Genomic DNA, 27,013 nt, shown 5'->3' with positions numbered 1-27,013 from the left:
GGCTAGAATTTTAAAGGGGAAAATGAGCAATGAGATCTAACACTTAGCATGCTGATGCCACAATTTAGGGGGAGGGGCAGTGAAGAGTACGCTGCTGTAATGGGGGGGGGTTCCGGTAGGTAGCAGACACTCCTTAGAAAGACCCTGGGGCAGCCACAGCCATTACATCGTTCTTCCACCCAGTACATTCATGATGCAGCCCTGACTTTCCAGTTCTCAGGCAGGAAGTATCTATCCTCCATGTGCATGCTAGCCATGGTCCTGGAGGAAGCTTTCGTAGTCCATCAGTTGCTGGTCATGCGCACCCTAAGGATATATTCACAGAACAAAATTTTCTATTCTGGAGCCAGAAGGAGTTGGGGTAAGACAGGATGCTGACCCAGTTGCTGTCTCTCTAGGTAGACTGTGATGGTTTGTATATGCTTGGCTCACAGAGTGGCACTATTAGGAGGTATGGCCTTGTTGGAGTAGGTGTGTCACTTAACACCTTCATCCTAGCTGCCTGGAAGCTAGTATTCTGCTAGCAAGCAACCTTCAGATGAAGATGTAGAACTCTCAGCTCGGCCTGTACCATGACTGCCTGGATGCTGCCATGCTCCCACCTTGATGATACTGAACTGAACCTCTGAACCTGTAAGTCAGCCCCAATTAAATGTTGTCTTCATAAGAGTTGCCTTGGTCATGGTGTCTGTTCACAGCAGTAAAACCTTAGACATAGACATTTGTCATTATGTTTCTCCAGTTGTCTCCACTCTGTCTTTACCATTAAAGAATATTTAACTCAATGAACCTATGGGTAGGGAAATTTGGTAACAAGCTGTCACTATGTTTTGCACCAAGACAGAAAACTAATTCACCAGGATAAAGTAAAATAATGTCTGACAACTTGATTTGAAAGTTGTATGGCAGTCTGTTGAGAGAAGGCATTGGACCAATGAGATGGCTCGGTGGTAAAGGTGCTTGCTGCCAAGCCTGACAACATGAGCTTCATCCCCAGCATTCACTGTGGAAAGAGAAAACTGATCCTGAGAGGCATCCTTTGACCTCTACACATCACACACCTAGAAAAACAATTCTGAATTAAAAAAAAAAAAAAAAGCCCTGGCCCTAGAGGCATTGCAGGTGTGATGCTGTGTCATGTGTAGGTGACAGAGAGGAGGAAGGCTATGTCTGCGCTCAGTGTTCTGACCTATGAACATCTGAATGATTAGTGGCTACCAGTCACTGGAAAAAAGTGAGCCTGAGATGATCAGTTCAGTTCTAGGTAGGCCCGGATGGTTTCCCAGAACAGGAAACAAGCCTGAGACTAGAACACTGCCACCTGGGACCATGGGCTCCGGGGTGGGCATGAGACAACCCTCACATGGGGCTACTCGGGCAGGCCCAGGAGAGGAGCAAGCCCAAGTCCACCACCAAACTGGAGCCGTGGGGCCCAGACAGGGAGCTAGCCTGAGACTGCAACCAGCCTGTACCAAGGCAGCCTGGGAGGGTGCAGTCCAGGCCTGAGATAACCCCTGTCTGGTGTCATAATTCATGCAGGGTATAGCACTCCTGAGATGATCCCACACATTCAGAGAGACGATGGGTGTTAGTTTATAAGAGGAGCAAGTATGCGGTGGAGACATGGAAGAGAAAGAGAAACAGAAGGATGTGGGCACAATGAAGAGAGGCAGAACTGGAGACTCGAGAGTAGTGGGGAAACACTGATGTGTGTACCTGGTGTTGTCATCTGGAACCATGGTGGAGTCTTGGCCCGTGCTGCTACCAGGGGTCACATTTGGGACCATGGCCCTGCAGCACTAATCACTAAGGCCACACCTTCTAATAGTGCCACTTCCCTTGGGCCAAACATATTCCACGACCATGTGTCTGTGTTTTGGAGTTGCACTGGATAGGGACCACTTACCTAACCCTGTTTAACCTGTTTCTGTCCTTAAAGAAGTTTTATTTTACATATTGCCTCATGTGTACAAGAAACTCTTATATTTGGAACTCCTTAGTCAGAAGCCAAATGTGGGTTTGGTTTCAATATTTGTTTTAGTGATTAACTAATCACTTAGCACTTAGCACTGAAACTAATCACTTAGCACTGAAACAAGTGTCATCTAGTCACTAGCATATTTTTGCTTATCGATTTTAAATCAGAATAAAGTGTGCATCTCTATTCATAAAGGTTCATTAGATATGCCTGACAGTGTGGATCTTAATAAGGTCAGTACCGCCCACGGCCTGGGGGTCCTAAGATATTGGTGAGACCACGTTGGATGAGAGCACGTATAAAACATTTAGCTTGGATGGCAGTGGCATAGACATGTGAAGCCCAGGCTAAGACCATGTCTTCTAAAAGCTGTCTTCCTCCTGTGCCCTCACCTCAGCTGTCCTGCGTTTCATTCACAGGGTTGCTGACTTTTCTTGCTTAAACTCCAATGAATCTTAAAAAGTCACCAAATGAATACTTCTGTTTACATGGAGACACTTATAAAGAATAATTTGAAGATCAGATTACGAAATGTAGCTCTTCAAAGTAGTCACACACGCCCATTTTTCACTTGCCCTGAGTGACTTAGATGAGAGGCCTGTGCCTGCAGCTTTCTTTATGTGGAACAACCCTGACATCTAGTGGATAGATCAAGTAATTACAATGGAGATTTTTCTTAAAATTCATTTAAAGGGTCATTTATACAGTGTGAAGGGAAATCAGAGCATACTAAACTTAGGACACTGCCCCTGCCGTTTCACCTATGATGCACACCAGTTTATTCCACCAAAGTCTTATAATAGTTCTGCATCCATCCAACAATAGGTTCATCTTAGTATTAATAGGTTCATTTTTGTATCTTAAAAAGACTTATTTAGCCTTTTATCCCAGCATTCACAAGTCAGAGCAGGTGGATCTCTGTGTTGGAGGCCATCCTGGTCTACAGAGCAAGTTCTCTGCCAGGCAGGGCCACACAAAGAAAACTTTGTCTCCAAAAGCCAATAGAAGACGAGGAGAAGGAAGAGGAGGAAAAGGAAGAAGAAGAGGAGGATGATGAAGAGGAGGATAAAGAGGAGGATGAGGATGAGGAAGAGGAGGATGAAGGGGGAGAAGGAGGAAGAGGAAGAATTATTTTGTTTAAAATTTGTGTATGTATGTCTGTGTGTGGGAATTTGCACAGCTAAATACAGTGCTCATGAGTTCAAAAGAGGGCGCCAGATCTCATGGAGCTGGAGTTACACGGAGTTGAGAGCATCTGCTGTGGGTGCTGAACCCAGTCTCTGCAAGAACAATCTTTTGTGCTGAGCCATTTCTCCAGTTCCCTTAATGTTTCATTTCTAAATACGAGGACCATCGTTCACATTCTCCTTCTTTGTGTTAAGTTTTGTTTGACCGTTTGCATTCATTGATGAAGCACTAACATCTGTCTATATCCCCTCTTGTAAGTTTTTTATATTGATGAAATGTGCCATTTGTCATCACTTGCATTTAAAACATCTCAGTTTGTCATTTATTGGCTTTGGTTTTTATTTTGGGAGTGAGTTTTTTGTTTGAGACAAGACCGCTAGCCCAGGCCAATCTCAGATAACTTTGGCCTTGTATTCCTTCTCCCTCCACCCGATCTCCAGAAGCACAGGTGCACATTATCCCTAGTTCAGGCCGCATGCAAGCCTGAATCAGGAGCTTCGTGCATACAGTTTGCTTTGCATAGTTGTAATTCCTCATGTATTGAGGTACAGTAACATTTTCCTTTATAATTGTACTTTCAACTCATACACTATATGGCTGCCTCTTCTCTCAGGGGATAAGAGTAAAATATCATATATGTCTATACAGATTACATGCTATGTATACTCAAACAATTTTATTTCATTTAAACATTTCATCACCTGAAATTTCAACAATAAGAAATATAGAGATAGAACACTATTTTTCCTTATCAATATAAAGATGATTGACAAATCTAAATATAGTTATGAAGAAAGATTGTGGTATGAACCCATATATTCAGATATGAAAAGATGACAGTATACATGAGAGCAATATTAACAATATAATTTTATTTATGCAGAAAAATCATGTACCTGCAAGACACAGAAAATTTCTGAAAGGGCACACACACAGACTAGTCAAAGTTACACACACATAAGATTATTATTAGTGTGGAGCTGAAAAATGGTCCAGAGGTTAAGAGCAATAGTGGCTCTTCCAGCATCTGCACAGCACCTCACAACCATTTCTAGCTCTGGTTCCAGGGGATCTGCCGCCCTCTTCTGGCATCAGTGTGTACTGCACACAAGCTGTGCACAGACCTCATGCAGGTAATATGTACACCTTCACACACGCTCCACTATGTTCATAGCAGCCTTATTTATAATATCCAGAAGCTGGAAAGAACACAGATGTCTTTCAACAGAGGCATGGATATAGAAAATGTGGTTCATTTACACAATGGAGTATTACTCAGCTATTAAAAACAATGACTTCATGAAATTCTTAGGCAAATGAATGAAATTAGAAAATATCATCCTGAGTGAGGTAACACAATTACAAAAGAACACACTCACTGATAAATGGATATTAGCCCAAAAGCTTGGTGTAGTGAGCCGCTGTGGCTGCACACGTGCGTTTTTCCAACATGGCGCTGGCCACATGTTTCCCCAGCAATAAACAATCATTCTGCGCAGCTGCTAGGCAGAAAGAGCGCCAAACCACTGGCCTATCCCGAGGCGTAATACTGGGTAGTGAGCAAGCAGCCATTCAGAAGTGAATACGTCACTCTAGGGTGTATTTAAGGGACCCTCTTCCGGTTTCTTGGGTCTTTCCGCTTTATCGTGTGCGGTAGTAAAAAGTTCCTCGTGGCAGTAAACCCGTATCGCCTCCTGTCCTTATTCGCGGGCGAAAAGGGATTTTGGGGGCGCGCGTTACATCTGGTGCCGATTAACCCGGGAAATTTTAAGGCGCTGCGGGAGACCACCCAAGCTTGGGGACGGGTTACAAACTGCGGAACTCGAGGTGCATCCTGGAAGGTATGCTTGGCGTGGAGACCTTTGTTGCGACCGAATTTTCATTCACTGCCGCTGCTGTAGTAGCTGGCCTTGTGTGGTTTTCGTTGGCAGTCTATTTTTGTTGTGAGGAACTAGCTCGAGGCACAGCTAATAGGAGTGGAGAGGTTTCAAAAAAGGTCTGCTCTAAGCTATCAGAACCAGGATGTGGCAACAGGTGCTCAGCCATAGGGTTGGGAAAAGAGAAACAGACGAAGAAGTCTGGAGAGAGACTGGCCAGAGAGTTTGGTTATAGGAAAGAATGTTCAGGAGGGATACAGGCCACTGCAGGGCCTGTTAAAGCTAGGAAACCTTCACCGGCTGGTGAAGAGAAGCGGGAACCCCCGCACCCAATTAAGGAGCCTGCTTCCATACACCTTAGCAGCTCCGAGGAAGATCTAACACAAGGAGAGGAAGAGGGCCTGGGGCAGGAACCAGCTGCCTGTACTAAGGCTGGCGGTTCCAAAGTAAGACTAAGAAAGCCTTTGAATTCCTCAGCCCCACTCTTGCCTCCAACTTACGATTCGGGCGGAGGCCCTAACTCATTCCTCAGCCCGGCGGATCAGAGGCAGCTACAGCTTGCATTTCCGGTCTTTGAAGCGGCAGAAGGCGCCCGCGTTTATGCTCCCGTAGATTATAGACAGGTCAAAGAATTAGCGGAAGCAGTGCGCGCATATGGAATTGGAGCTAACTTTACTGTAGCCCAAGTAGAGAGGTTAGCTACAGCCGCCATGACTCCAGGAGATGCCTTAGTATAAGAGAAACTAAGAGAAATCCTTAGTTCTGCTTTTTTGTTTATTGTCCTGTCCTTGGTGCACCAATGTCCACGTGTGTCTCATTGTATTTTCTGTCCACGTGTCTCGTATGAATGATTGGTCGTCTATGTTTCATGTTCTATGTTTAATGTTTAAAAGATTGTTAAAATTGCTTGATTCAACACTTGGTCTAGTCTAACTTGGTTTTCAAAGGCAGTTTTAATATGCAGAGCAGTGGCTAAAGAGTTGAGCTCAGCTGGAAAGGCTGCCTTTTCTAGGGACCAACATGTTTTTGGATTAAATAAGGAAGTTAAGAGTTTGTCCTAGAAAAATCAAAGTGACAAGGTGCTTTTATCTTAAAATTACAGCTAGAGAAATCGAGAAATTTTGTTTGGTTTAAATATATAAGATGTGTTGTCATTTCATTTTTGCTTCCAACTGATTTTTAGAAATTATTGGCCTAAAGTTATTGGATATGATAAAAAGGTTTACAACCTTGATAAAAAAGGCTGGCTTAAGATTGGTGACTCAGGGTTGGAGTCATTCAAAAACCAGGTGTGTAAAGATAAGATTTAAGAACAGTGTCTCTTTGGTGAGATATTTAAAGCTGCACTATCGTGCATCTACATATAAGAACTGGCAGCAAAACTTTATAGCATAAAGGTAATTTACTTGATGTTGATTTTAAAGAAAATAAATTGCTTACATCGTTAAAGATTGGTTTTGTTTTTCAAAAATATGGTTATACTCTAACATTAAAAAAGAGGCTTAAAAACATAGTTAAACTGCCAATATTCCATTGGCTACAGTTGATAATTCAACCGAGAGTTTGAAAATTTTTGATTTGCCTATGTTTATAGAAAAAAGGTGCAACACGTGTCTTTTAAAATTTAAAGTTTAAATTTAAAGTTAAAAAAAAAAATGTGCAGTTCAGGCCTCAGAGAACAGGGGGGAGATTAAAAATATTTACATTTGAATTAAGACAATGCAGACTGAGCTCTACAGCTCAGGAGCCGCTCCCAGATGGAATGGTAGTTTATACGGATGGGTCAAAAACAGGAATAGGTGCCTATGTGGTTAATGATAAAGTTACATCCAAACAATATCATGAAACCTCACCTCAAATGGTGGAATGCTTAGTGGTGTCAGAGGTTCTGGAAATATTTCCAGGTCCCTTAAATATTGTTTCAGATTCCTTCTATGTGGTTAATGCAGTAAAAGCATTGGAAGTTGCTGGGTTAATTAAGACATCTAGCAGACTTGTGGAAGTTTTTCAAAAGATTCAGCTTACCCTGGCTAAGCGTAGATCCCCGGTCTTTATAACTCATATTAGGGCTCACTCAGGCTTACCGGGACCTATGTCCCGTGGCAATGACCTGGCAGATCGAGCCACAAGGTTAATTGCAATTGCCCTTTCGCCAAAGTTAGATTTGGCTAAAGCTTTTCACAAAAGGTTTCATGTGACAGCTGAGACATTAAGATGTCGATTTAACATCTCTAGAAGGGAGGCCAGAGATATTGTTACTCAATGCCAAAACTGCTGTCTATTCCTACCTGTTCCCCATACAGGAGTTAACCCTCGGGGAATCGGGCCCTTACAAATCTGGCAAATGGATGTTACCCACATCCCATCCTTTGGTAAATTACAATATTTGCATGTTTCTATTGATACTTGTTCTGGAGTTATATTTGCCTCTCCTTTGACCGGAGAAAAGGCGGCCCATGTTATTCAACATTGCCTCGAAGCTTGGAGTGCTTGGGGAAAGCCTAAAATCCTTAAAACGGACAATGGGCCAGCCTACACTTCTCAAAAATTTAAACAATTTTGTCGCCATATGGAAGTGACACACCTGACGGGTCTTCCTTATAACCCCCAGGGACAGGGCATCATTGAGCGTGCTCACCGCACCCTTAAAACTTATTTGATAAAACAAAAGGGAGAAGTTGAGGAAGCTCTGCCCACGGTGCCACGAGCTATTATTTCTCTGGCACTTTTTACCCTCAACTTTCTGAATTTGGACAGTCAAGGCAATTCAGCGGCTGATCGACATTGCCTGGAACCAACTAGGCCAAAAGAAATGGTAAAATGGAAAGATGTTTTGACTGGTCTATGGAAAGGCCCGGATCCTATTTTAATAAGATCCCGGGGAGCGGTCTGTGTGTTTCCACAGGGGGAAGACAATCCATTTTGGCTGCCAGAGCGACTGACGCGGCGACTCGCGGTTCCTGAAAAAGACCCCCCGAAGGATTCATCTGCAGACGCTCTCAGCTCCCATTTGGACTCTCCAAAATCGGGTTCCTAGTATATACAGTAAATTTAGATGGTTAACCTATCTGCTTCTCAAAAACCTATGCCCTTGCCTTCTTAAAAGGCGTTGCTGCTGCTAACTTGTACCAATGTAACTCGCTTTATATTACAGTGCTGGTCTGCTTTTCTATAAGCAGGTCTAATAGCCAGTTTACCACTCTGATCCCTATCCCCGTTCAGACGTCTGAGACCTTGATTTTATCCTGACAAGAAAGGAGATTCTAATATAACTGCAGCCCTTATCGCTGCTATTACCATCCCTACAAATTGCAGCTGTAACAGCTGACTCAGACATGGTTAATCAAATCACAGCAGCTACTGTTGCTAATCAAATTTCAGAAAAAAACCTCTGAGGCTTTTGACCCTCCCACAGAAAGTGGATGTGTTGGTCAATCAGAGAGTTTATTCGCTCCAAGCACATTTGATACAGCTGGCAGATGTGGCTCAAATGAGCTGTGTCTCAATGACCCCATATCCAGGTATTTCACCTCTGAGATTTGTGAATGATACATTTATTTAAAGCCATAATCTTTCTGCTTACTTAAAAGGAAAGTGGAATGGGAAGTTGGACCAGATACAGCCGTGATTACAAGCTCGGATTTCCAGCGGATGAAACCTGCTGCCCGTGGAGATTTTACTTCTTAAAAATAAATTTCTTCTGCCTTTTCTTTCCTTCTTTCTTTCTTTCCAAAGAGCCGGAATAGGCCTGCGTGATACACTTCTAGGATGTGAACTAGTATTCATAGATGGATGGTTTGTAAGCTCAAGCCCAGCAAAAACGTGACAAGGTAGCTCTAAGCCTAAGCACGCGCAGCCTTGGGGCAAGCATCCTCCCTGAAATTTGATGATCTAGGCTAGAAATAGCCTATGACAGAGACATTCTCAGTCTATGCACCCCAAGAGCTCGGCTCATTTGCACTGGGTAGATGAGAAGTCTTGTCCAGTCAGCTCTTGCCTAAATAATTGTGATACCAGATAATAGGTTGACAGCCCTTGCACTCCTGGGAGCTATATATATACTCCATTGCACAGGGATGGGTGTCAATTCTCTTTATATTTCCTTAGCCCATGCACCCAGAGGACTCGTTTCCATGGCACCTGGAAGGGTAAGGAAAAAATCTTCGGGCTATAAGCTCTTGATCGCTTACTCCCCCCCAAGATGGAGTTTGCTTGATCGGGTTTGAGTTCGAATCTTATTTGGTACTACATTTAATAGGCAAAAGGCTGTTTCATATTAATAATTTAAACAGGGAGAGATGTAGTGAGCCGCTGTGGCTGCACACGTGCGTTTTTCCAACATGGCGCTGGCCACATGTTTCCCCAGCAATAAACAATCATTCTGCGCAGCTGCTAGGCAGAAAGAGCGCCAAACCACTGGCCTATCCCGAGGCGTAATACTGGGTAGTGAGCAAGCAGCCATTCAGAAGTGAATACGTCACTCTAGGGTGTATTTAAGGGACCCTCTTCCGGTTTCTTGGGTCTTTCCGCTTTATCGTGTGCGGTAGTAAAAAGTTCCTCGTGGCAGTAAACCCGTATCGCCTCCTGTCCTTATTCGCGGGCGAAAAGGGATTTTGGGGGCGCGCGTTACAGCTTGGAATACCCAAGATACAATTCACAGACCACATGAAGCTCAAGAAGAAGAAAGACCAAAGTGTGGATGCTTCAGTGCTTCTTAGAAAGGGGAACACAATACTCATGGGAGGAAATACAGAGACAAAGTGTGGAGCAGAGACTGAAGGAAAGGCCATCCAAAGACTGGCCCATCTCAGGATCTATCTCACATACAGTCACCAAACCTAGACACAAGAAGTGCTTGCTGACAGGAACCTGATATACCTGTCTCCTGAGAGGCTCTGCAAGAGCCTGACAATGACAGAGGCAGATGCTCACAGTCAACCATTGGATTGAGCATGGGGTCCCCAATGGAGGAGTTAGGGAAAGGACTGAAGGAGCTGAAGGGTTTGCAACCCCATAGGAAAAACAACAATATCAACCAACCAGATCCCCCAGAGCTCCCAGGAAACTAAATCACCAACCAAAGAGTACACGTGGAGGGACACATGGGTCCAGCTGGATAAGTAGCAGAGGATGGCCTTGTCAGGCATCAGTGGGAGGAGAGGCCCTTGGTCCTGTGAAGGCTCCATGCCCCAGTGTAGGGGAATTTGAGGGTGGTGAAGTGGGAGTGGGTGGATGGGTAGGGGCACACCCTCATAGAAGCAGAGGGAGAGGGATGGGATAAGGTGTTTGGGGGAGAGGGGAAACTGGGAAAGGGGATAACATTTGAAATATAAAATAAAGAAAATATCCAATAAAAAAAGGAGGACATACTGGACACTGGCACGGTGAGCAGTGTTTGCTTTTGAATCTGTACAGTTCTCTACTACTGACCATATTGTCTGTCATGAGCATGCATTACTTATGTTACCCAAGGTGCTTTTTAAAGAGCATTTTGTAACATGGGGAGATGTGATCATTGTATTTCTATGTTCCCCAAAGGCCTAGATGTTAAAGGAAGGCACAGTCCCCTAATGGGCACTTTGAGGAAGAGGTGGAATGTTTAAGAAGTGGGGTGCAGTAGGTGGTCTTGGGGCACTAACCCCACTCCTTCTCTTGATTTCCTTCTGGCTGATTCCTCCTCAAATGTGCTCTGCCAGGATGTTCTGCCTTGGAGCTGACTATAGAGCCATGCACCACCTGCCCCAGAACCGCAGCCTGGTCCAAGACTGTGAGCCAAGCCTTGTCTTTGATGCTTTGTTATCTCAGATAATACAAAAACTCAACACAGGAAGTACTTAGGAGCTTAACTGCAAAACAAGCCATAAAGCTATGACTAATGCTCCCTGCCCTAGAAAACTAAAGACCGCCTATGTAAAGAAAAACTGCTGGGTGGATCTATGCCAGAAATGTCCTCAGCGACTCTGAAGAGGAAGGCGCTGAGTGATTCTGTTTATCATCGTGCTATTCTGTGTCCTAAGCACTTTACAGTGAGCATGTCTGAAGCCAGAAAAGGGGAAAGAACCACTATTTACTAATCTGTATGCATAGATCTCTATAGAATGCTTTCACTCCAAGTAGTGCGTTCCCAAATACCATACTCTACCATTCTCTCTCTTCTCTATTTAACTATTTTATCAATAAAAAAGGCCTCTGATGGGTGTGGTGGCCCACACCTGTAATTTCAACACTCTGGAGTCAAAAGGGAGGACACAAGTTTTAGGCCCATTTGACCTTTGTAGACGGCAAAGCCATAAAAAAAGACAGAAACAATGAAAACAAAAATTGTTAATTAGAAGATATTTCTTAATCGATTAGATTTGGAGGCTTAGTCAGCAGAGTCCTCCCCAGCATGAAGCCTTTGGCTCTGTCCTCAGTACAGCACTGAGCTTGATGGTGCATGGCCCTGAAAGCCCAGATCTGGGGATTCCCAGAAGAGCTCAAAGAATTGCCTACGGGATGTAGTGAGCCAAAAGAGTCTTTTATATACGAACCTGGTTCGGATCTCAGTCTGTTCCCATTGCACTCGGCAGGATTGCGACCCCGCTCAGAATTTCTATACACAGGCAGATTCTGGGGTTTCAGGGCTACAAGACAGGGAAAGTGATCAGGGGAGTCATCTCTCAAACACAAAACCGTTTGTTTAGACGGAGTTTAGATGGATTAGACAGCGAGCAGGATCGCACAACTGGGGAGGGAAGCTCTTTTGGCCTTTATGGTGCTATTAGGGAGTAATATTTTTACAAACTGGCCACGGCTGTCTGGAAATGCTTAATTACCCCAAAGTATGGCACTTATCTCCCCAAGGATGTTTGATCTTTTGCTTTTCCCAAGGAAAAGGCCACCTGCACTGAGAAGTGCTTAGCCATCCATCAGAGAGGGTGCCAGCCTCGGCAACACAGGGGCTGGGAGTTGTTGCTGTTCATCTGTTCTCAAGCTGGCATTTGCAGTTCCAGGAGCGGGTTTTCATTAGGGAGTATGAAATCCCCACTATGAAATGGGGATAGCCTTATTTCGGCACCAGGTTATGCCTCCTCTGAAAGATCAGGGCGGGAAAGAGCAAGGGGCAGAGGTAAGGGGAAGCGTTTTCAAGCTGAAAGGGAGTGTGGAGGCGAGGGGAAGCTTTGTGAGTGGTGAGAGTGTGGAGGATGGCTGCCCAGCCTCTTCAGCTGCAATTCTAGCATTTAAGAATGAAGACAAGCGCAGAAGTTTAAGCTTATCCTTGGGTTCATAACATGTTTTTGTTGTACTTGTTTTGTTGTTTAGTTTGGTTGGCTTTTTTGTTTGTTTGCTTGCTTGTTTTGAGACAGGGTCTCTCCAAGGATTCACTGTGTAGACCAGGCTGGTCTGGAACTCAGAACTCACAGACATCCTCCTGCTTCTACCTCCCAAGTGCTGGAATAAACAGTATATCACTACCCCTGTATTACATGGTGAGCTTTAATGAACATTTTTTTTTTTCTTTTATTTCTTCTTAAATTGTACATCCATGTTTGGCTATCTGTTTTGTTTTGTTTTGTTTTGTTTATGACAAGATCTCCCTATGTAACTCAAGCTAGCCTCTAACTCACAATTCTCCTGCCTCAATTCCCCAGGAGCTGAAGTGGCTGTTTTAGTGCCTGATTTCTCTGTCAGCTTGAACTTCAGGCTCCACAAATGTAGATTCACCCTGAGCGAGAGGCATGGTCACCTCAGAAACTCTGACGGTCAAAAGGTGAGTGATAGTACCATCACCAGTCCATTGTGTGCAGGTGCTTCAGAGCCAGTGTGACTGCGTTTGAGCTTCTAGCCTCTACCTTTCTACATCTGTGATCAAATTCAGAAAATAGCTGATACCCTCAACTTGGAGTAAATCTGGAGGATATGCTTGGGCCTCGTAAAATTTCCCAAGGAATTGCCATTTCTATTGTATCTTTTGGTTCACCTTTCAAATAAAGTCCTGTAATAACTGAAGAAAAGAGTACCGTCTAGTTTTTCTTTTCTTTTCAGTTTTTCCTTTTCTTTATTTTTTTATTTTTTTTATTGGATATTTTCTTTATTTACTTTTCAATTGTTTTCTCCTTTCCAGATCTCCCCTTCAGAAACCCCATAGCCCCCCCCCCTGAGGGTGCTCCCCCACCCACCTACCCACTCCCATCTTTCCTCCCTGGCATTCCTCTACACTGGGGCATCGAACACCCTCAGGCCCAAGGGCCGCTCCTCTCACTGATGTCCAATAAGACCATCTTCTGCCACATATGCGGCTGGAGTCATGGGTCCCTCCGTGTGTACTCTTTGGTTGGTGGTCCAGTCACCTGGAGCTCTGAGGGATCTGGCTGGTTGACACTGTTGCTCCCCCCACGGAGCTGCAAACCCCCTCAGTTCCTTCAGTCCCTTCTCCAACTCTTCCATCTGGGACCCTCGCGCTCAGTCCAATGGTTGGCCCCAAGCAGAGCATCATCTCTGTATTTGTCAGGCTCTGGCAGAGCCTCTCAGGAGACAGTTATGTCAGGCTCCTGTCAGCAAGCACTTCCCAGTATCCACAATATTGTCCAGGTTTGGTGAGTGTATATGAGATGGATCCCCAGCTGTCTGTTTTTTCTAAAGAGGATCCTGGGAGTTAAATACCACGCATATGACCTGTTTTGGAGCCTTCACTATTACACAGATACTTTTGTTCCCTGTTGGGAGCTGACTTTTGGCAGAAAGCGGCTAGATTATCTTTGCAGCCATCTGGAACCATATACCCTGATAAGAGATTTGGTTTTCAACAGCCTACAACAGCTGAAGCACACTCTGATACCCCACATATTTTGTTTTGCTGTTTATTGCCCCCAGCTGCAAGGCACACGTGGTAGCCACGCCTGCAAGGCATGCGGTTCACGTGCTGTCTATGTGCTATCTACGCCATACATGCTTATAAGGTGCACGTGGTATCCAAGCCTGCAAGGCGCACGGTGCACGTGCTATCCATGCTATAGACGCCTGTAAGTTTTACGTCATATCAACACCTACAAGGCACGTGGCAAAAGCGTATAAATACCTCAGAATTCCCTTCAATAAAAGAGACTTGAGACTTGATCACACCCTGTCTTGTCTCCATTCTTCACATCACCTGCCCCTGCAGCCCCACTCTCTCTCTTGACCAGAGCACTTAGCCCCAAAGCGTTGAGGCAGAGTACGGGGTCACAACATTTGTGGTGCCCAAAGAGTACGGGTACCAACAGTTCCCCTCAAAATGAGCCTTTTTATCCTCTAACATCTAAATCATGTTTGACTTTTCCTGAAATTCATCCTGGAAATCAATGAAAATTGTGTAGGAGAATCTTGGATCGTTGCTACGGTAGCCTATGTAACAACAATGATGGGGCAGGAGAGTGACCTCTGCAGAGTGGTAAGGAGCTGGCAAAGTTGGGACTTGGACTTGGGGCATTTTTCTCCTGAGCCCACAGTCACCATAGCAGTTTCCACTGAGCAGAAACCTGAACAACAATTTTCTCCATCAGAGGAAATATTTCCACAAACAGCACCAGTTCTCTATGTGTGGTGAGGGCTTGTTTCAAGCACGACTTAAGCTCTGGCCAAAGCTCTCATGAGGCTTGCACAGACCAACAAAAGAAGGCACACGTTCTCAGCCATCTTATTCCACGGCATGATTCTCTGACTCAAATAAGGTCATGGGGACATTTTTTTCCTGCTCCTTGGATATACAATAGGACTTCAAGGACATTTTGTTGTGAAATATAAATAGAACTATAGAGAATAAGGAAGAGGATAGTAATGATTCCACCTTAGTGTTATATAACACACCTTAACATTTTCTATATATTTGTATTTCAATCTTTTCTAAGCAATAACATTCCTACAACTGCGTCTCAAATCCCATTCTCTTGTTTCATTGGCCAAAGATTACCAGTAATCTGCATTTCGTGTATTAACCTATAAATATTTGTATAATACCTTTCAATTTGGATTTAAAAAAAAAAAACATTGATGGCTCCCAAGGTAAGAGCACTTGCCACCAAGCCTGAAAACCTCAGTTTGATCCTTGTAACCTAATGTGGTAGGAGAGAGCTAAGCTCTCCAGCAAGTGGCCTTCTGATCTCACATATGTGCTGCACACACACACACACACACACACACACACACACACCCCACCCACATGTGCTACATAAAGGAGTTTGCCTTATTTTAAATGACAAATTTAACATTTGTATATCTTACATGTATTGTTCCACAACATGTATTTTCTAAACAATGTTGTTTTGAGATTTATGTTATTTAGAACCAGTAGCTCCAAATGTTTAGCTTCGGTGATATTGCAAATGGATTTTGTCCCAAGCACATTTTCTTTTTATTTTATTTTATATTATATTTTATTTATATTTAAGATGCCATCCCCTTTCCACATTTCCCCTCCCTAGAACACCCCTGTCCCATGCCCCCCCTTTCCTTTTTGCTTTTATATGATTTTTTTAAAATGTTAAAGGATTTATAAGTTTGGTAATGCTCAATCAGAAGCATAACCCAATACCCAACCTAGATATAAAAGCTATCTTTGACTGGTGGAGACATGTGAACATCTGCCTCCATGCCCCCTCTCTCTTTCTCTCTCTCATCACCTAGCTTCTCCTCACCTTCATCTTCTCTCCTTACTCCATCTCTTCCTCTCAATACTCCTTCCCACTTAGCTCCTCATACATATCACTCTTCCTGTTAAAGTAAAACTTTTCTCTCAAAATACAATTAGAGCATACTTATTCCTAATTGTACCAGTGAGGTACAAGATAGTCCTAATACCCAGTCCATCATTTTGTTGACTAACCAGAACCTCTGTCATCTCTTCTAACTAAAACACTTACTTTTGATCCTGGCTTTTTTGGCTTTAGAATGAATGTCAGCTGAAAACCATCTACTCAGATCTTTTCTCTCAAAGTAAATAGCCAGGATTGGCTATGAGACTATAGGTCTTCAACCCCATCAGAATTCCAGAATGACTGAGTTAACTGAAGTTATGGGAAGCACTAAACATAACTTCTAAAACTTAGCCAATTTATAGAGACCGCTGAACACCTGAAAAGCCCCTATACTACCGAACACTGGAGCATCAAATCTTCAGCCTTCTGGCCCAGAATCATCTGACAGACCTTAGTGATGCAGGATTATTAAGGGCTGATTACTCTGTCTAGGCAGATATAATCAGTTGACTATTCTGCATGTGTGTCCTTTTCTGGACAGTAATTTCTCTGTAGATGGAGAGAGGCAATTCTTGCCTAGTGGCTGTCACCACACAACTGGAGTAACTCCAAGGATGCTCAATTTCTTCTTAGAATCCATGACAGGAAGCTGTCAGGAGCAGACAGGTCTCTAATCAAAATGAACATTAATATATAAATATTTGTAGCGTCAGTTCTATGGACTTCTGATGTTTTGAAAACCAACTATCCATGTAAGGTAACCTGGATTGTTGTCTGTTCACTCCTCTCAGCTATTTCTAAATAAAATTTGGAAAACACCCTAACAATAAACTCAAAACCATGAATTTGCTATAGTCCCTTAACTCATAGGTTAACCGTCCCAAATCAGTTAAAAAAGTTAAAAAAGGGCTGGGTCTAGGCCTTGTATTCCTAAATGTGTTATACAGGCACAATGCCCATGAGAGTATCAATATTCATCTCATTTTTATATTAATAAGAGGCTCATATCAATGAAAACCTTAAATTTGAAATCAAAGTAAATTTTGTACCATTTAAGAAATTATAACTTCATCTTGATAATAATTATACAGATTTCTACCAATAGGTTATGGCTATGCAATAAGTCCTAGCTAATCCCCCCGTTCCAACAAAACCATTAGTTTTCCCTAGAAAGACAGACCATTATTAACCACATTAGTCCCCAAGCTCAGGGAATAGGGGCGCTGACTCTTCTTTAACTTCTTCAAGCTGATTAAGGGCGTTGAGATTTTAAAAGAGGGGTGGGGGGAAGAGTAAGTTGATAAGCCTCTGATGCTGTGTCTTCACTGAATCCAGATGGAATTCCAGGACATCGGAGGTTTGGGCAGGTCTGCTCAGTATGCTTGATGAGTAGATACACCAAGGCTGTGTATTCTGCAATATACAATTCTCAAAACAAGTTTTAGTATCAAGAAAAAAAAATTCCCTGCCTCCAGGGGGCTGACATTTTTTTTTAAAAGATGCTGGTTCTGACAACTTTTTTTTTGCTTGTTAAAATTGGTTGTAGTGTTTACATTTCAGATTTTATCCCCTTACCCTACTTCCTCCCACCACCCAGAAACCTCCTATTCCATCCCCCTCCTCATGCTTCTATGAGGCAGTGACTGCACCTATCCCCCTCACTATCCCCTCCCCACCCTCATATTCCCCTCCCTCACTCTGTGTTCATTTTTTTTATGGGACCAAGAAACTCCTCTCCCACCTATGTGCAACAAGGCCATCCCCCCCCCCCCCACATATACCTCTGGAGTCTTGGGTCCCTCCCTATGTGTTCCCAGGCTGATGGTTTAGACCCTAGGGGGCTCTGGTTGTTTGGTATTGTTGCTTTCCACCTGGGGTCACTAACCCTTTCTGCTCCTTCAGTCCTCTCACTAAGTTCTCCATTGGGAAACCCCTGATCATATCAGTGGTTAACTGTGAGCATCGTCCTCTGAGTGTGTTAGTCTTTGGCAGACCTCTAAGGAGACAGCTGTATCATGTTCCTCACATTATGCACTTCCAGCCATCCACAACAGTGTTTAGGTTAGGTGGCTGTACATGGGGTGAATACCCAGGTGGAATGGTCTCCTGATGGCCCCTCCTTCAGTTTCTGTTCCATGTTTTGTTTCCCTATTTGCTCCCTTGAGCATTTTTGTTTCTCATTCTAAGTAGAACTGAGGCATCCCCTCTTGGTCTTCCTTCTTCATGAGCTTCATGTGGTCTGCGGGTTGAGTCTTTGCTCATCCAAGTTTTTGGGCTAACATCCGTGGAGATATGTTGGTGTAATTATCTTCTTTTCGGGTTTTTGGAAGATTACTTTCTTGCTTTTTCTAGGTTGTAGTTTCCCTCCTTGTGTTGGAGTTTTCCACCAATTATTCTTTGAAGTGCTGGATTTGTGTTGAGATACTGTGTAAATTTGGATTTGTCATGGAATATTTTGGGTTCTCCATCAATAATGATTGAGAGTTTTGCTGGGTATAGTAGTCTGGGCTGGCATTTGTGTTCTCTTAGGGTCTGTATGATATCGGTCCAGGATCTTCTGGCTTTTATGGTCTCTGGTGAGAAGTCTGGTGTAATTCTTATAGGTCTGCCTTTATATGTTACTTTGCCTTTTTCCCTTACTGCTTTTAGTATTTTTTTCTTTGTTTTGTACATTTGATGTTTTGACTATTATATGGCGGGAAGTATTTCTTTTCTGGTCTAAACTATTTGGAGTTCTGTAGGCTTCTTGTATATTTATGGACATCTCTTTCTTTAGGTTAGGGAAGTTTTCCTCTATAATTTTGTTGAGGATATTTACTGGCCCTTTAAGTTGGGAGTCTTCCCCCTCATCTATACCTATTATCCTTAGGTTTGGCCTTCTCATTGTGTCTTGGATTTCTTGTATATTTTGGGTTAGTAGCTTTTTGTAGTTTGCATTTTCTTTGACAGTTGTGTCAATGTTTTCCATGGTATCTTCTGCACATGAGATTCTCTCTTCCATCTCTTGTATTCTGTTGGTGATACTTGTATCTATGACTCCTGATCTTTTTTTTTAGGTTTTCTATCTCCAGGGTATTGTCCTTTTGAGATTTCTTTATTGTTTCTACTTCCATTTTTAGATCCTGCATGGTTCTGTTTAATTCCTTCTCCCGTTTGGTTGCATTTTCTTGCAATTCCTTAAGGGACTTTGTGTTTCCTCTTTAAGGGTTTCTATCTGTCTACCAGTGCTCTCCTTAAGTTCTTTGAGAGTGTTATTTAAGTCTTTCTTAAAGCCCTCTATCATCATCATGAGAAGTGATTTTAATTCTGAATCCTGCTTTTCTGGTGTGATGGGGTGTTCAGCGCTTGCTCTGATGGGGGAGCTGGGTTCTGATGATGCCATGTAACTTTGGTTTCTGTTGCTTACATTCTTGCTCTTGCCTTTTGCCATCTGGTTAACTCTAGTGCTGCCTGTACTTGCTGTCTCTGACTGAAGCCTGTCTTTCCAGTTATCTAGCTTGTGTCTGATCTCCTAGGGGTGAGGTGTCTCTGTGATCTTTTCCAGCTGCACTGATTACAGTGGTACCTCTAGGATGCCTCAGGATATGGTGCCTCCAAGGTAGTAGTCCAGCTAGGTGTCTGCTATTCTGGGTGCAGTGTCTCCTCTAGAATATCTCAGGATATGTTGTCTGACGCTCTGAGTTCAGTTGTTCCTCTATGGCTCTGGGTTGAGTGGACCTTCCAGTATGTCTCAGGTAGAATCCGGGGTTCACACAACAGCAGACCTGGCAGAGGTCTGATCCAGGCCTCAGATCTGAGAAGTAGTTTCTAAGACACTGTCCAAGTTAGAGGGCCTGGGATCCCTGCTTCCTCTGGGTTCTTGGAGGTTGGGGACAGAGCTGCCACCCAAAACTTGCTCAGTGCTCTGGCCCAGACCGGAAGGAACCAGTGTTCCGGGCCGGGAGTGACTTCCTGGGTCCTTGTGGTTCCCAGTTACTCCCTGTTTAGGGCAGGCCCTGCTGTCTGCTTACCTAAGATACTGCCTGAGTTAAAGCGCCTGGGATCCCTGCTTCCTCTGGGTTCTTGGAGGTTGGGGGCAGAGCTGCCACCCAAGATCTGCTCAGTCCAAGCACATTTTCTAACCATCACGGTGAGTGCACAGGATTCCCTGATGACTGGGATTCAAGGAACCTTTCTGAACTCATTTATCAGTCTGAGCTGTTTGCAGGTTTTTGGTTTTTGTTTCTTGGTTTTTTTTTTTTTTTTTTTTTGATTTTCTATGTGGGTAATCATCTTGATATACAAGACAAGTGTTTTTAGAATGGCCACCTTTCTCGTCATGACTTGTACTTTACAGGGCAAAAAGTTCACAGGAGCTCTGATTTTTAAGCTAAAACTACCTTCTGGTATCTACCTTCCAATGCAAATTCACTTTCTTCTCCATCCTGATTTTTTTCTCAAGGGATACAATTATAATTGTGTGTCTCCCCACCCATCTGCCATCCAATGATACCATTTCCCAAGAATTGCCTTGGTTCATCTTCAAATGGTGCACTATAAAGCCGTGTAACTGGAAGCACAGGCTTGATATTGTTTTTAAGAAACACATGTTACCTCACTTGGGAATAACTTTAATTTCATATACCAGTGAACTTCTGGAGAGATGCTTTTCAGATGAAGTCTTTTGTTCAGCTCTCTGCATAAACAGAAATAAACGTGTCTCCTTTTGCTCACTGATAACATAAGCTGGGTCAGCACTATGTGTTCAACTGTTTCTGCTCCCATTGAAGAGAGTGACATAGTAAAGATGAAGGCCGAAGACCCACTGTCTTTGCAGCATTTGTTCTGAACACCTCTCAGTGCTAGGGGAGAAGCTCCTGATCACCATAAAGCAGGAGACCTTGGGGGGAAGTGTCATCCCTTTTCCCTAAGAACTGGAGAGACACAGCTTCTAGTGTGTCCTTTCTCATTATGTTGAGCTGACATTGTTAAAGGACACTGCACCCAAACTTGGAAAAATAAAAAACATTCCCAAATAAATCTGTGTCACATAAGGTTCTTTCAATGCAAACAACAAAGCCTGGTTAACTTGCTGGAAATGTTTTGAGAAGCTCAAAAGCCTCAGGAAAAAAATACTGAACAATTAGACCTCAAGAAAGAAAGCTTAGGGCTGGAAAGGCAGCTTAGAGATTAAGAGCATTGTCCGTTCTTCTGGAGGTCCCAAGTTCAATCCCCAGCAACCATATGGTGGCTCACAACCACCTGTACTGTGATCTGGTGCCCTCCTCTGGCATGTAGGTGAATATGCAGACAGAGTACTCATAAACATAAAATAAATCTTTTTTAAAAAACCAAAATCCTCTGTAGTCATTAAAAAAAATAGCTCTAGGGATCTTGGTGAAAGGAATGGACAGACAGAGAACAGCCTTCTGTCAACTCTCACACCCGTATCCAAGATCTGGGTAGAGAGACACTGTCTTCCAAGGGGTGTGTGTGATGTTGGTTTGAGACAAGGTCTCATGTAGCATAAGGGGCCTTGAACTTACTCTGAAGCTACAAGAGGTTGATCCTCTTGTCTCCGTCTTTCCAGCACTGGTATTGTAGGCATGTGACACCACATCCCACTGGACTTACTGATTTGTACCAAGAGACGCCCCCTTGATATGTATGTTGATGGTTTGGTAAAGAAGAAATCGTCACTGTCACTTCCTTCTGAGACTGTGTTTAGTGAAGAAAGGCAAGCTAGCCCAGGAGAAGCCAGGGCTTTCTTGCTCAAGATCAGAAAGATCTGCTGTTGAAAACACAGCCTGTGCTCTCCTCTCCTATTGTGCTTTTTCATCAAGCGTTAATGCAGCCATCTCCTGACAGAACCTCCCCACACAGCACTAAAAAGATCTAGGAGCCCTGAAAGAGACCAAAGTAAAAACAAACTCCAAGGAGGCATCAAGCTAGCATCGTAGATGTCAGCTCTGTCTAAAAAACCCTGTCTCATGCAAGCATCACATAGGGCCAAGACTTTGCAAACTTGACAGGAATCTATTCACTGAGCTCCTTCTTCCCATCCTTTGTTTGACTGTGAAACCGAGGCATCTTAGAACATCTTTCTACTCTGTTTTGCTTCTTCTTTGCCGCTTCTGTTGACAATGTCTGGGAACAAGATAAATAAGCAGACTATAGCTAGGCACCCAGTTCAAATCCCAATTCTACCACCTTCCTTCTGGTTGTCATTATCTGTCTTATTCCAGCTAGTAAGAGTTACTACTGATTACCACTTACGGTGTCAGACACTCCCTTTCCTTCTAGATGAGATTGACCCCACTCTGTGTGAGAAATCAAATCCGGAGAAAGTCCTTAAGATTAGATTTCTCTCAAATTTCTAACACAAGTCTAAATTCTGGGCTACAACTTCCTAACTCCTTTTCACTTAGACAACTCACATTTTCCCATGCTGTGAATTCTTTCCCTCTGTAACAAGGAACAAACCTCACTGTTCAAGTACAGAGGACACCCTGCTGGTCTTTGGCCCAGGAGTATTGGTAACAATTTGGGGTATTAAATGGGAGTGACTGTAAAGCCACTTTTCCCACCACTTACCAAAAATAGGACATGAGTCAGATATTTACAAAGTATATTGATTGATCAATTGTTCATTTCATGGAGGTGGGGGTCAGCTCCGTGAGTTCAATCCTGCGCAGCACCTTCCAGGAGTTGCTGGCATTTCCGTTAAGGAATGCTTTCTAACCAGTCCTGCATGGTAGAAATTCCCTATTGGATTCTGATTTTAAGGAATAATATAAATATATGTTATTCTACATATTCCTTTTTAAACTACATCTGTGTGAAACCCAACACCTGCACGCAAATGTGTGCATATATTTAATGAGATGAGGAGAGAGCCTAGCATTTACTAAATGTGTGAGAGTTGACTTCTGTTGTCAAGGAGATGAGATCCAGAGTCATTTGGGAGATAGACCTCTGGGCGTGCACGTGGTAGATTGTCTTCACTACCTTAATTGAAGTGGAACGACCCACCCACTGTGGATGGTACCATTCCCAGAGACCTGGACTAAACATGAAGGATAAAATGATCTAGCACAAGCTTTGATCATTCACTGTTTCTTAAGAACACATGACCAGCACTGGCTACCCACCGCTGCCGTGCCTTCCCCAGCTTCATGGACTGTAACCTCAAACTGTGAGCCAAATTCACTTTTTCTGCTGAGGTTGCTTTTGTCAGGCAAGGCATTTTGTCAGCAGCAAGTAAAAGTAAGACAGTCACATACCAGGCTGTCTGATGGTATTATGTGATTTTTGTATGTGTACATGTAGAGAAAATTTAAAGTGACTATTTTCCAAAACATTTTGAAGTTAGAGAAGAAATTGTGTAGCAGACGTACAAGTAATTTTGTACGTCTTTCTTTCATTTTGTACGTAATTTCTTTCATTTTGATGAAAGAAGATGCTGTTCTCCTGCAGAATTTGAGCCAGCTTTAAGACTGAAGCAAAGACTTAGATTTAATTTAAAAATTCTTTGCCAAAGACATGACCTTCATTTTCCCCCCATAAGATGTCTTTTAGAGCCTGCCTACAAAACAAATTCAACTCCCATGAGAACGTAAATCAAGTTAGGGTATGAAATAACATATGCTACTTACTGGCTTCATACAAGTCGCATAGTGGAGTTTAGGTTGCAACAAACTTCAGGATACCCAAGAAGACCTTTTATTTCAAGGCCTGAGATGATTAAATGATGAAAATTGCTCTTTAATAATTAAACGTGCCATCTGTACAAGGCAGTGTGCCCTTTCACCCACAGTCTCTCACACTGTTCTAGAATTTCTGCAGTTGGCACACATGCTATCAGAAATCCGTTCATATTCTGCCTTTGAAATACTAGAGGAGCAGACTTAAGGCAGCTGTTTTCGTGCTGCCAGGTTTCATTGAAATGCAGGCTTTAAATGCCCTTGCTTGTCATTTTGAGTTAGCATACCTTAATCACAAATCTCACCATAATATAATTCAGCCGATGCCTGAAACTCAATATAGTGGAACATTTGCTGAATCGTGCACTTAGCAACACTCGAGAGCCAGAATGTATGTGCTTTCCATCGAAATGCCTTTTCATGCTATATATGCACCCCCAGAAATGCCTCATGGATTATAAACATTCCTTTTCCTCTAACAACAGAATACCAACAATTTCCATTATTCTCCCCCACCCTTATGAGGAATGAACAAGGACTGTGGCATTTGGAGAACTAACTGCTCTGAGGTTTAGAGATTGATAGCGCCACTAAAATATTGATGTGACCCTGTCATTCTGTCAACATGGTAATCAGACAGCCATGATGAGGACACTTGTCCGATTGTGTTAAATGTCTGATCAGGCACCTTCTACAGGTGTGAGCACCTTCACAATGGTCAGAGGGAAGGGAAGGACATCAGTCACCATAAGCATAGTTTTTCTGTGTCTTTAGGAGAAGAGATGTAGGCACTGGCTATAACAATACTCACTGGTTAACCTGTAGCAGATGGGGTACTGTTTATCTGCTGTCCTTCCACAGGCTGTGTATTTCAAAGTTCAGCTGTCAGGCTACATTTGAATGCAGTTGATCTTAGTGCTGCCTTTAGAGATAAATGTGGCTTTTGCTTCCATTTAAAGTCTTTGTGTGGATGTTTAGCCAGGTTAGAGATAAATATAGTAAGCTATTTAAAAAATTATGCTATATATTTTGGGTTCAAAAGCCGCACTGTGAGGGAAGAGTCATAGAAAATAGTATTCGAATTTGCTCCTCACATAAATGGCCAACGGAGAACTTATCTTGTTTCTTTTGCTGATACATGTATCATTCAAAATTGGAATGCTGACATATTGTCTCAAGATAAAATCAGTAAGCATTAAAACATAACATGAAACAGGTTGCATTAGGCCTTTCTCTCCAGCAAGATGTTAAACTGAAGACAGAAAATGAGAATCCATTCATTCTTTAATTTATTTAAAAATACTTGTGAGTTCCTCTGTAATGGGGTACAGGAGTATTACCATCACAGATGAGACATTTGATAACTTTATCTCAGGCTAGTATAAGTATCAGGCATATGAAGTAAATATGCATAATACAGTTATTTTTCATGCATGTGGGAGAGGGATGGGTCTGGTTGTGCTGGTAAATCACTGGTTAAGTCTCCAAATCTATCCACCATTCTTCTCTGCCCTGCCTTACCCTTTGCAGTGGTGTTGCCCGAGTTTCTTTGCCTCTCTGGCATGGGTTAGAGACTGGAGGAGAGAGACAGAAAAATTGTAATATTAATCCCCATAATCTATCAGACAAACTAATTTCTGTAGCCTCGAGACCACAGCTCTCATCCAGCAGAGCAGTGGCTGCTTCTGATCCAGTGTTCTGTGTAGTCCCTGTTGATGATATGTGGTAGCATCTTGTCCTCACCCTTAACCCCTAAGTGTGTCACTGTCCTTTGTTCTTGTAAATCCAGCCACACCTCTGTATTTTGTCCCTTTATGTAAGTATTTTAATGAAGTCTCCAACTTGGCTATGCACTGAGGCGGAGGGGTAAGGAACAGCAAAGAGTAACAGAGATGTTACATCACCCTTTACCCTCCCATCCTGTCCATGGCGCAGAACAAACTAAACAAAAAACACGCCATGACTGTTGCTACCAACAGGTGGCGGTAGTCGTCACACTTAGACATTTTTGGACAGGATTTCTTCAGCTTGTTGGCTATTTCCACCTTTTGGAAATATTGACTCTGTACCTGATAAATGCAAAAATCTAAAAAAGTGCTTGGAATCTACTTTTAATGGGCACACATTTGCTTATTTATGACTACGGCAAGTCCAGGGATTACTTCAGAAGCAGGGAAGAAGAGAGGAAGCAGGATCTGTGCAAGCAGGAGGGATGATGTGTGGGGCAGGGATCAGAAATAATTTTGATTATTTCTGCACTGAAGGAATGCACTGAAAAAAACACCCCAGTAAGCTGAATGACAACAGAGAAATGCTTCAAACCATGGCAAACTATGATGGTGTGAGTGCATATGCATGTACTGAAGTTCTTTCCACCCGTATTACAGTTTAGAAACGGGGACTTTGAGGAACGAATTACAGTTAAATGAGGTCATACAAAATGGGATCCAAAGCTAGGAATACTTCCGTCCTTACAGGAAGAAAAGTTGCCAAGGGTTTGCGTGCACAGAGAAAAGCACCCGTGAGATGTGAGAACAGCGCCAGAGGGTGCTGCTCACAAAACTTAGAGAAGCCCCCAGCAGAGGCCAACCTTGCCCCTGTCTTCATCTGAGATGTATAACCTCCAGAACCCTAACAAATTCAGTGTTCAAGTCAACCAGTCTGTGGCATTCTTCTTATAGTACCCCTGGCAGACCACGGTTACCAGTTAACCATAACTCAGAATGCGACTAAACACTGTTGGCGAGCGCAGCACCGCTTCCCAGAACTCTTCCATTAGTGTTTGTGTTAGTTTGGGTCCTTGAAGAGTCATCCGCCAAAATAGGATTATACATGCAGGATATCCAGTAGAGCACTGTTGGAAAAGATGAAAGAGGAAGAGCTACTGAAAGCAAGGAGAACCTTTAAACACCCAGACAGCGCTAACACCTGGGAAGCCGAGAAGACAGAAGTGTGGGTTGGCAGGGGTTCAGAACGCCTCAAGGTTCCAAGAAAGTTTCAAATAGATTTATGGGTAGTCTGTAAGCCAACCTGTCCCACTGAAGGCAGTCCATATTAGTATCCCTACCGTGTTTAGTCTTGACTGAGCCATTTGCAGGAAGCATAGCTCTGGGATGAATATGGTGCTGGAGGCTGAGCCACAACAGCTGAGGTCGTCAGGCAATGACGCTTTGATCTGGGCATTTCACTGCCCTGCTCTATGTCACGGTGGCTTTTAGCAGCCCCGGAGACCAAATTCTTCCAAGTCTGAAACCAGAGGAGACATGCATCCTCTCTCCAAACTTCTGTAAAAGTTACAAGAGTGTCTTGGATTGGATACACTTAGATCATTAGCCCAGCCCGGAGCTTGAAAGAACTCCACGCCGCGAGTCTCTCAGGTCTAATATTTCAGGCTCCACTTCCATGTCTAGAGTTGTGCCATAACAGCCAATGAGCAGCAAGAAGCACACTTGATGATGATGATATGTATATAGTAGCTTACCCCAGGTTGCTTTCCAAAGGCACTAGCAATTCACAACTGTGCCAAAGGTCACTTTCCCTACATCTCCAGGAGCAGGGTTTGTTTCCCTTGTAAAT

The 27,013-nt window shown here is 43.2% G+C and overlaps 1 pseudogene; it reads left to right on the top strand.

Annotated features, from left to right (window-relative positions):
- Window positions 1-1,100: 1,100 nt before the first annotated feature.
- LOC117721101 (small nucleolar RNA SNORA17) lies at window positions 1,101-1,222 on the top strand (annotated as a pseudogene).
- Window positions 1,223-27,013: the final 25,791 nt, after the last annotated feature.

This window comes from Arvicanthis niloticus, chromosome 15 (assembly GCF_011762505.2).
Source record: "Arvicanthis niloticus isolate mArvNil1 chromosome 15, mArvNil1.pat.X, whole genome shotgun sequence".
Classification (NCBI taxonomy): domain Eukaryota; kingdom Metazoa; phylum Chordata; class Mammalia; order Rodentia; family Muridae; genus Arvicanthis; species Arvicanthis niloticus.
The sequence above is the reverse complement of the archived record's forward strand: the minus strand, read 5'-3'. Positions and strand labels throughout refer to the sequence as shown.